The sequence below is a fragment of the Asterias amurensis genome, chromosome 7 (assembly GCF_032118995.1).
Source record: "Asterias amurensis chromosome 7, ASM3211899v1".
NCBI lineage: Eukaryota > Metazoa > Echinodermata > Asteroidea > Forcipulatida > Asteriidae > Asterias > Asterias amurensis.
The window spans coordinates 3163690-3175327 of NC_092654.1; positions in this window are offsets into that span (position 1 = coordinate 3163690).

Sequence of the window (11638 nt, forward strand, 5' to 3'; positions counted from 1 at the left end):
CAGCTCGTAGTGTCAGGCCGGGTCTGAGGTCATCGGGCAGTATGCTCTATGATCCTCTGACCCGTTTATCCAGCTATGGGGATAGGGCCTTTAGTAACAGTTCGCTTCTGGAACTCTCTGCCTCAACATCTCAAGGACACACATCCACATGACATCTCAAAACCCATCTCTTTACATTAGCCTATAAAGATATCAAGTGAAATTTTCTTCTTGTTCTTGACTAGCGTCTTTGAATGTCACACAGATAAAGTGCGCTTTACAAATGCTGTGTTAGTATTATTATTATGTGACGGTAACTTGAATGTGCAGTTTTACAAAATCTGTGTATTCAGAAAAGAAATGCCTGATCAAGCTGAATTCTTGCATTGAACATTGGCAGACAATTGAACCTCAACATGAAGAGGACACAAACATTAAATCAATCGTTTATAATATTTATTTAAAAAATTCATATCTCCTGAACCAAATGTTGGATTATTACAATCTAGATCATCAGAAAGATCTTCAAACACTGAACAAACATTAAACACATGTGACCCCAGTTTGACCTTGCTCTCCTGGGTTTAAGTCTGAAGTGATGTCACACAAACTGAATGTTGAGTTTATTGCTGTTCTAAGTCACAGTAATCTTTAGCCATATGGGAACATGTAACCCATAATAATAATAATAATAATAAGACTTGTAATGCGCACATATCCACCCTGCTGGGTGTTCAAGGCGCAGTAAACCAAAACAAAACAAAACAAAAACACAACACAAAGAAAAACAGACACAACAAAATTAGTCATTGAAAACCTGTGACATAAGATAAGTTTTGAGAAGAGACTTGAATTTTGCGGTACAAAGACAAGATCGAAGATTAAGTGGTAGAGAGTTCCAGATGCGTGGCGCGGCTACAGAAAAAGACCTGTCACCCCATGAGTGTCGAGACTTGGGTTCAATGAGGAGAAGCATGGAACTTGATCGAAGATTCCTTGATGGAGTGTAAACTTGAAGCAGTTCAGAAATATAGTGGGGAGCCTTGCCATTTAGAGCTTTGTGGACAATGAGCATCAGCTTGAAGATGATTCGTTGAGAGATAGGGAGCCAGTGTAGTTGTTTCAGAATGGGGGTGATAGAACAGGATTTTCTAGACAGTGTCACAATGCGGGCAGCAGTATTTTGAAGCCGTTGAAGTCGGGAAATCTGGTTGTTAGGAAGACTGTAGAGAAGAGCATTGCCGTTGTCAAGACGAGAAGTAACAAATGCGTGAATGACCTTTTCAGTGGCACTTTTGTCCAAGTACTTGCGAATCTTACCTATATTCCTGATGTGATATGATGATAAACGAACAATGTTGTTGATGTGTGGCTGAAGTGTCATCGATGAATCAAAATCGATGAATCATGTGTACCTGTTACCCAAATTGGTATCTGTTAACCCATATCGGTATCTGTTAACCCATATGGGTCTTTGAAAATTTGTAGCCACCATTGCCTGAAAGGTGTTTATAACAACCAAGTCATCTCACCACAAGAGGACACAAATTTTAAATTGACAGCACATATTTGTACCTGTAATCCCATATGGGCATGTATTACCCGTACGGGTACCTGTAACCCAAATGGGTACCTGTAACCCAAACGGGTACCAATAATCAAATGGTACCTGTAATCAAATGGGTACCTGTAACCCAAATAGGTACCTGTAACCCAAATAGGTACCTGTAACCCAAATAGGTACCTGTAACCCAAATGGGTACCTGTAACCCAAACGGGTACCAATAATCAAATGGTACCTGTAATCAAATGGGTACCTGTAACCCAAATAGGTACCTGTAACCCAAATAGGTACCTGTAACCCAAATGGGTACCTGTAACCCAAACGGGTACCAATAATCAAATGGGTACCTGTAACCCAAATAGGTACCTGTAACCCAAAAGGGCATCCATTAACACATATGGGTTACACTCTTTGAAGATTGTTATCCACCATTACCATAGAGTTGTTTCTAATGACCAAACACCTCACCACAAGCGGACTCAAACTTTCAAATGACAGCACATCAATCTTTAATAATATTTGTACCTGTTATCCCATATGGGTACATGTTCCCCGTATGGGTACCTGTAACCCAAATGGGTATCCATTAACCCATATGGGTTACACTCTTTGAAGATTTTTATCCACCATTGCCAGAGAGTTGTTTCTAATGACCAAACATCTCACCACAAGAGGACACAAACTTTCAAATGACAGCACATCAATCTTTAAAATCTTTAATGATATTTGTACCTGTAATCCCATATGGGTACATGTAATCCCATATGGGTACATGTTGCCTAATTGGGGTAGCTGTTACCCAATTTGGTATCTGTCAGCCCATATAGGTTACACTTTTAAAGTTTTTTAGCCTTACCATTGCCAGAAAGGTATTTAAAATATCAAAAATATCTCGCTTAACTCAACAATATAGAATGGTTTGCGAAGACGATCAGAGCATACTGATCGAAACATCAAGTTGAAACCAACGGTTCTTTTCAGAACCACCCCAGCTCATTAGAGATAGTCATTACATGGTGTTACCGCAAACCTTTCTATATCGTATCCAACATGCAAAGTTTCAAATCCTATGTTGAAACACATGGCCGTAATATATCCATGTTGTATAAGAGTGCTTTATGAAATATAAAGAATATATTGAAAAAAAAATCCTATGCTGGGTTTTTTCATTTTTTTTAAAGAAATATTTCTTCAATAAAAAAAAAATACTTCACATGTTTTGGCCAGACCATTAAAAATGACATTGTTAAATAGAAATGAATAAGAAATTGCAGTCAGCAGTGATGTTCTTGCCGGAGCAATTATTTCAGACTGAAACGTTTCTAATTGGGACGAAAGTCAAATTTAGTAGTAAATTTCATTTTTAAGGCACTGGACACATTTGATAATTGTCAAAGACTATTGTTCTCACTTGGTGTTACTCAACATATGCATCATAAATTAACAAACCAAAGAAAATTTGAGCTCAATTGGTCAGAGGCAAATTTGCAACAGAATAAACGAAAAAACACACTTGATGCGTTACTTTATGTGCTTTTAGATATTCAAACGCAAAATAAAGGCTTCAGCTTAAATGTGATATTTTTTAGTGAGAAACTACCTCTTTCTCAAAAACAACATTACCATTTCCGGTTTCCCACAATGTTTTTACTATCAACAGCTCTCTGTTGCCCGCTACCAAATAGCGTTCAGTGCTTATCAGGTTGAAATCTGAATTGAATCGATTTTGGAGTTTTGCTCCCTTGTTACAAATTTTGCATACATGTACTCGTGTTAAAGGAACCCGTTGCCTTGGATCGGTCCAGTTGGTCGTTGAAAAGCGTTTTACACCGTTTGTTATGAAATGCATATGGTTTATAGATAGATAATTCAAAAGTAGAATATAATGATCTACACAAATTTGCCTTGAAATTGCGTGGTTTTCCTTTTACTTTGCGAACTAACACGGTCGGCCATTTATGGGAGTCAAAAATAAATGGCCGACTGTGTTAGTCGACGAGGTAAAAGGAAAACCACGCAATTTCGAGGCATACTTGTGTAGATCATTGTATTCTACTTTTAAAACATCTTTCTAACCATGTACATTTTATATCAAACGGTTACAAGCACTCGTCCGATCCAAGGCAACGTATTCCTTTAAGTAGTTGAAGATTTAGTTCACCTAGTTTTTAAAGCCGTTGGACTTTCAGAACATACAGATGTCATCACACTACCATTTCCTGTTCAAAACATTTTCAAATCCTTTTGTTTATGTGATGCTATGCGAACTTCTATCTTGATATTTATAATAATATTACTAATATTTAGAGTAACATTCCTTCAATACTATTCAGACACTACGAAAAAAAGTTATTCATGATTTTAATAATTGTTTTCATTTGTTGTTTTTGCATGTAGAAGTATATATGGGTTAAAGGCAATGTATAGTGTTTTTGTTTTTTTGAACGGTTCAATATCAATGTAGATGTATACAATAAAACTAGCATGTTAAAATTTTACTTCAAAAGGTGGTAGCATTTTTTAGATATAGCCGAAATTCCGGAGCGAATATGTCCAGAATAATTACCCCTAATTAATATGAATACTCAATCTGAGAAACGTTACAGACAGTAATGCTTCTCAGATTCAAATTTTGGGGCATAGAAACTTAACATTTTACATAAACTAAACTTAACTAAATAACGATTAACTTCAAAGTGCTTTTAAAAAAATACTATCAAAAGAAGCTGTATAGGCTTCTATTACCAAATGCTTGTATTGCCAAAAAGTGGTTTTACCAAAGGTGTTCCTTCTCTGGAGTTCAAGAATATTCAAGTATATTAAATGTGTGCCAAGCCACAACTATTTGTATTAAGTACATTTTTTATGGAGTTCTTGAAGTGCCATTTATGAGGTCTTCATCCTGTAGTAAATTATCCTAGTTGGATAGCACTTCCAGAGCTCCGTAGATTTTGGAAGTCTTTCTATAAATTGTTACACAATGCAAACAAGCAGTGAATATTTTTACATTTTAGTTTTCGATTGTATCGACAAAACAACGTATTTATTAGTATTTGGTGATTCAGTTTTGTTCTAAAAAATTAGAATTTTGAAACTGTATTTTTGGGAAAGCCTTTCTTTCACATTTATAAACAGAGGTTGTGTACAGGTAATTAAAGTTAAACCAATTATATATCGTTTATTTTTTACCAGTCATGTGAAGAAAAAAACCGTATTTATGTAAAAACACACATTTCTACAATCTGTGCTGTTATATTTGATGAAAATGAGGACTAAACTGATGTCAAAATAAAAACATCCTGACATTATTTTATGTTTGGTTTCGAAGCCTTGTTCAAACTACCAAAGTGTGTTATTCTGTGATTCATTTAAAAATTGGTTCCAATTGCTCCACGGATTACAGTGTACACAGCTGATAGTGATAGTCACGGTTAAAGACACTGAACACTATCGTTAATTGTCAAAGATTAGTCTTCTCACTTGGTGTATCTCAACAAATGCATAACATAACAAACCTGTGATGATTTGAGCCCAATCGGTTGTTGAAGTTGCGAGATAATAATGAAAGAAAAAAACACCATTGTCACACGAAGTTGTATGCTTTCAGATGCTTGATTTCAAGACCTCAAATTCTAAATTAAATTCGTGGAAAAATACTCCTTTCTCGAAAACTAAATTACTTAAGAGGGAGCCGCTTCTCACAATGTTTAATACTATCAACCTCTCCCCATTACTCGTTACCAAGAAAAGTTTTATGCTAATTATTATTTTGAGTAATTACCAATAGTGTCCACTGCCTTTAAAAATCGTACGAAGACGATGCACAAGGTTGTGTGGGAGAACCCGTCGTATCTCTACGCACATGATTAATTATCATTTTTAAATTTTACGTACCACGTTGTCACTGTATGCTAGATGGGCCTTCATTGTCATTGGTTGAATGTTTTCAGTTTTGAATTGGGTTCGTAAAGTTTGCACACCCTAAGAGGGAAGGAAATAATTATTTTTTTAAAGGGACCGAAATATCGAATACCCGAAGTATTCCTTTCGATCCGAGGGAACGATATAAACGTTGTCCCTTTTTAAAAGATTGGCGGAAATAACTTGTAAGACGTTATGGATTTTTCTAGATTGCAACAAGCTTTAAAATGTTTCTGGTGCCCAACGAAGTGAACTTCGCATAAAAATAATTCCTCAACCATTCGACAAATGCACCAACGGAGTTCATTAACTTGTACTTTTCAAGGGGTCCTTGCTCGCCCTGGCGCGGGCCCAACTTGCTAAACATGAAGTTGCCATTTAAAGTGGGGCTCTTGCGGACAGTTTTGGTTGGGAACGGACCAGTTGACATTGAGTTAGCGGAAAGTTGTTTGCATGAATGGATATTATTTGCAGGGAGTCAGAAATGAAGGTGGGAGCTCTTGTTTCTCATTTAAACAATTAATTAAATTATCATCAGCCTATAAGATAAGCTTGCCCTCACCGAAATGTTGCCGTTTTCGTTGTATTTTACTCTAAGCTTTTGATCACAATGTTTGTTGTACAAAATAATTGACCATTTGTAACACTGTTGTGCGTCACATCCATACGGCAAATTAATTTGCATGATGGGGTGAAGGAAGTTGAATCGATAGAGGGCGCCATAACACGAAATGTCTGCCTACCACTTGCCACTATGGGAGGACAGACCTGGACTTATGACCTTGTGTCTACTTCATAACCTTTGTTGCACACAGCTGTTGCTGGTTTATGCTAATTTCTTTTTTTAATTACTGTTTAAACTAGAAGCAACCGTTTGTAATTTTCCATAAAGCTTTTCGCTGTTTTAGGTTCTCATTCTTTTGAGCCTACATAATTTGTAGTTAAAACTTCCTCTGGTTAATAATTATGTACCGTTTTGTTACTGGTTGGATCACTGAATCCAATAAGCCATTTGCGAGTTAGATTTGAATAATGTCTGGTACAATGACGTGCTTGGTCACAAGTCATTACTTTAGTTTGAATTCCTCAGACTACAGAAACAGTCAAACTCGGGGCAAGCCTTGCATAGCAACCTCCAGATGAGCAGAACCGTGTACCATTGCACCATACACATCCATTCAGAATTGTGTACGTATGGGTGTTCACCGTCTCTAACGTAACTACGCAAAAGCTTGCCCGTAATCATGTGACATAGCAACTGTCTCTATAGTCTGATGAATTCAAGCATGTCATTGTTCCAGACAACACTCGAATCTAATACGCAAAGTGTGTTGGACTCTACGGTGCGGCTACATGTTTTGTTAAGCACCTTATATAGCACAAAATATTGCTAAAAGGGCAATGTCTCTTTTTGTATAATGACGTTGGCCCAACGACGTGATTTGTTTTTGGTTCAAAATTAAATATATAAAGGGTGCGTTCGATTAGCTTCCCCGGGTCGACCCTGCGGTGCTCATTCGGGTGAGCCCCTGACAAGAGCTAATCGAACGATCCCTCACCCTCGTGGTGACGTCATGCACCTCGGGCCAGCCCTAAGTGACCCGTTCCACAAGCGGGGCACTTGGGGCTCTGACCCGGGTGAGCCCCTGGAATGGCTTCAAAGCTATTCGAACGTACCGGGAGCAGACCGGGGTCTACCTGGGGAAGCTTATCGAACGCACACATAGTCATTAATACAACATGGTTTTTTTAATGCTATATTTATAATCTTTATGGCTTTTTAATATTGTGAACTTTGAAACATTTTAAATTTACTATATTATTTTTCTAGTGAATCAGTGCCACTTTGTATTTGTACTGGAATTTTGTTAAAAGAGGGCGCTATCAGACATAGTTTGTGCACTAGTTCGCCGTATGGGGGGACCGAATCTGCGGGAGGACAGGATCTCATTCCGCACTAGACTGGACCCCTGTCTTTATCCGCAAGGATAAAGACAGGTCCCCGCTGTCAGATCCAGTGATTCCATTGGATACAATCATCGTTTGATAAATGTGCATTGTTGCATATGCAATAATGTCCGCCGTACCGTTTTGCATATGCAATCGCGTCCGCCCGGACGCTGCTGCTGCATAATGCGACTGTGTCCGCCCTGACACATTTGCATATACAGTTGTGTCCGCCCCCGTGCAAAACCTTCCTTGCAGTAAATTAACGCCCTTGGTCGACGGAACACGTTCACCATTTTTGGCGAAGCCAAGTGCATGTCATGAATGACATGGGAAATGTTCGGTCGTTGGGTATTCGCTGCAATCATAAGAAAAAATTAATACGTGAATATTCATGCTGCATATTGTGTAGGTTCGGTGCATACACGCTATGCACATATGTATATGTCCGCCAGACGGTTTTTGCATAAACCCCGGACACGATTGCATATGCAAAAGTGTCCGGAGCGGACAATATTGTATGGCGGCCACAATTGCATTTGACACCGGTCTCTGGCGTTATTCACGAGCCGCGAATTGTGACGTCAAATATTTAGGCTACTCCCACACCGGTGTCTGTCTTCTTTGGGCTGGAGGAGGACGGTTCAAAAGAGGGCACTATCAGAAGAAGTTTGTACACAGTTCGCTTATCAGAATCTCCACACCGGCCGCACTAAAGTGTTCTGACGTTTTAGGCGAGATCGGAGTGAAAGTAATAGGACTCTCACGGGCATGATCTGATGTTATCTGTGAACTGATATACGTGTGTGAGGGCGAAGTTCGTGGTCTCACGCATTGCTTCCGTAAGGCACCGATCCAGTAGCCTTGCTCAAGGCAGTCGCTAGTCTTGGCCCAAGACGATGGTGCTTGATTCTGGATAGTGTACTACGCGCGGTTGAATCACCAAAGCGCGCCCCTCACGGTATGATTTAGTTACGTGGACGGCTTGAAATCTAGACTACACTCTGCAGCTTGCAGAGTGTAGAACGCAGGCGCGGCCGTTGAGACGGGTACCGGACACTTCGGCACCTTGCAAACTCGGCACCAGCAAACTCGGCACTTCGCAAACTCGGCACCCACTCGGCACCAAGAATGTCGGCACCAAACAAACTCGGCACCGGCCTGTTTTGGTCCAACAAACTCGGCACCAAACAAACTCGGCACCGGCCTATTTTGGTCCACCAAACCAAACTCGGCACCAACAGCAAATACCACCCGAAGAGTAGAGTAGTATATTTTTTATTAACACCATAAAAACTGGTTTGAATTTAGTTAAAATAATTAGTAGTTATGCTAGCTCATATGACCATAACCGCTTCCGAACTTTCGAAAAATTGGCATCTGAGATTTTTTTCCCCCGGAAACTTTACGTCCGCACGTTCAGTTTTTGTTTTGTTTTTTGTTTTCAATCAAGTTGGTGAAAGTGCATCGCTATTTGTTGATGTATTGGGCTTTGAAATGTTAGCGTTTGGTTGACAATGACTTTTTGATTTTGAAGAGAGTGTGATTTGGGAGCGTGTTTTGTCCCCGTGAGGGACTTTTGCCCCACCACGGCGGCGGGCGGCAGCGACAATAGTGTGCTCACACCCGGTGTTTAGTGGAATCGTCACGTCTCAGCAGCTGTGGGTTCCGATCATCTTGTTATAAAACACAGTGCACGACAGTCTGTAACAGAAATTATTTACACGTACTCTTTATTTTGAATTAGTGTTTTATTGGATCAAAGTTTCGTGTAAATGTTCCCAAAAAATACTTGGACATCGAAATTACGTATTTTCGACTCGGTCTTCAAAAGTTTACACAAAATAAATATTAATTATTTTGATACAGATCTTTGAAAAGGGCGACCTCACCATAACAGTGAAAATACATGGTATGTATCGTCGGTACGACGTCGAATTTCTAACTGGGTGCCGAGTTTGTAACCGTGGCAGATTGAGCGTTTTCAACCAGGTGCCGAGTTTGTAGTTGTGCATGTGCCGAGTTTGTGGGTGCCGAGTTTGCAAGGTCCCGAGGTTGTGGGTGCCGAGTTTGAGAGGTGCCGAGTTTGCTGGTGCCGAGTTTGCAAGGTGCCGAAGTGTCCGGTATTCGGAGAGACTGCCTGGACGGGTCCATTTAATCAAAGGGTGCGTTTATCTCTAAATAATATTAGTTCACCCAATGTCTACACTAGAAAACATCGTAAATGATTTTTTGTTGCATTACCAACTGCTTTAGTAATTTAATAATTCAATAAGCAACATATCTTTAGCGTAAACGACATGTCTTACATATTATGTTTAAGACGTGCGCTTGCCTCAGAATTAACATTACCTGCGGTGAATGTTCCCGTCCGTCAACAGACGATCGTTTGCGTTGAAACCAAGTATAGGCAGAAACCATTTTCTCAAAAATACCTCTCAAAAAACGTCAAATATCCAGAGGATGTACGGAGGGATTTTGTTTAAACTTTCAGGAATGAAAGATCTATCCCTTATCACAACATTTAGTAAAAAAAATCAGAGGATGAACGATAATTTTTTTCACATTATGTCGATGTTTATAGCCATTTTAGGGGTGACGTTTTGTAACATAACTCCCGCCTGGACCCATTCATACACTTTGGCCGCTGCAATAAGCCAACGGAAAATTTCGGTAAAATGTTTAAGCATTTTATGTAAAACTAACCAATTTAACAATTGAAAATGCTCTTACAATAAGTACTGTTATGTTTTCAGTGCTGTTAAAGAGAGAATTTTAGCGGTATTCATGTTATCTTTTCTTGTTTAATATTGTCATCACCTATTTTTAAAATGGAGTGTACCCAAAACGCGCTAGCAAATGATTGCGCAATACCCCTTCCGCCCCCCTGATACAACCGGACTCCCGGCAAAAAGTCTGGTACCGGTTTCCAAGCGAATCGAAGCGTGACTGTGGTTCCACGCCGTTTACATGGACCAACAATACTTCACTTTGCACCGTGATTCTTCGAAGGACTTTTGAATAATAATATAATTAATGCATCCCCTCTGATTTCTGAGAGAATGGAGTAAACACTCTACACGAATGTAAACGTCAACTTCTGATCTGTGTTGCTAGGAAGAACTCAATAGAAGACACTCGTCATGATGATCTCTTTTGTGTGGTAATTTTATGAGCTGGGTTTAGGGTTTAACAACATTTCAGTGGAAGAGTCTGTCGTCTGTGTTTGGCACAAACAACGGCACCCAATTCAACGGACAAGTGGGACTATACTTGTTCTATGGTCTTATTCTTATTCTTATTCTTTATTTGGCCAATAAACAATTACAAATACAAGCAGACAGTATGTCAAATAGATAATTATAAGTACATGTTCAAAAGTAAATACAAAGCAAGAAAAACAATAAGGGCACAGGAAATTATAAAACAACCCTAATGTGATGGCCAGGAATCAGGATCAACAAAAGTATACATGGTATAATTAAACACTGTAGCTCGAAAGCCTGTTAATCCAGTCACATAGGGAAGCAAACACACTAACGACATTATTCAATGGAATAACGCTATAACAAAATCAACAATAACCCTGGAATTTACAGTTTGCCATTCTTGTGCTCATTGACTGCAATTTGACGTGTAGCGTTGTATTGAATACTTACATGTAGCATTGGATTTGGAACGAAGGTCGAGTTAGTACCACAACCTTGTGTTAGGAATTAACAAGAATAGCAAGCTACCTTGATGGTCAAAGTGTTGACATGTTCTGATGAGGCTGCCGGTAATAGAGCTGTAAATTGGAACAAGATGACAGCACTGTGAACATTCTCTTTGGATTCTATTGACTTATTTTCGCGATTTGTTCATACTTCAACTGGTGACAGTTTGTCAAACCGAACTTTGTTGCAATTTCTTTTTTAGTGTTTCAGGCCAATTGGAATCATGACAACGGTGAATTTAACAGAGGAGCAATGCAAGGCAACGTTGTGTCAGGACCCAGACTGCAATTACAAATACTGGTGGATTTTTCTCCTCTCAAGCCTGGTCACAGTATTTCTCGGCATGGGCCTCGTTATCGCCGTCCGCTTCATAACGAGGCTACCCTGTTTGAATCGCCGGCGCCATGTTGGTTCGCACGAAGGCGGTGGGTGTTTGTCCAGTGTCTGTCCGATTAGTCTCATGGATAAGAATGCCGAGTCGGAGATTCACTGGATGGAAGCTGCGAAGGAT